Consider the following 648-nt stretch of genomic DNA (forward strand, 5'->3'; position numbering starts at 1 on the left):
GTGATGTCATCTTGGCCCATCAACCAAAGGACAGACCACCAGTATAGAATTTCAAACTCTGTGGTAGATAATGAAACAACCTCTGAGTGCACCTGCTGGGTGGGTCCAGGGTGGAGGGAGCTTCGCTGGCAGAGGCTGCTTCTTGATGGTCCTCAAGCATAGTCATGGGGACTGTTCCCCAGAGGGAAAAGGAAACTGACTTGGATGGAGTGCCACCAGAGGGCTGGCAACTGTGCCAGACTTTCTCCATGCATATTCTCACCCAATCCTCATCTCAGCTGGAGACAAAGGAACTAACCCTCTACAGACAGAAAAAGCCAAGGCCCAAAGCAATTTGAAACTTGCCCATAGGGACACGGGATGTGGTAGAACTGGGATTCTGACTTCATGGGCGCCCACAAAACTAGATCTGCTATCAGAAAGATACAGGCTAGAGGAAAGACACCTCTCTCTCATGTGGCAAATCAAAGCAGTGATTCCTCCACTGAGCCCAGTGTTTCTGGGACAGAATCAGCCTCTAGTAGTGGGACAGGAATCACTCTCAGGCCAGTGCGATTACCGTTGTCAAAGTGAAACTGTTTCCCCCACTATGGTTACAGATTTTCAGGATTTTAATCAAAGGAGCAGTTCTTCAAATAAATGTAGGGA

The sequence above is a fragment of the Lipotes vexillifer genome, unplaced genomic scaffold (genome assembly GCF_000442215.2).
Source record: "Lipotes vexillifer unplaced genomic scaffold, Lipotes_vexillifer_v1.1 scaffold1670, whole genome shotgun sequence".
Lineage (NCBI taxonomy): Eukaryota > Metazoa > Chordata > Mammalia > Artiodactyla > Lipotidae > Lipotes > Lipotes vexillifer.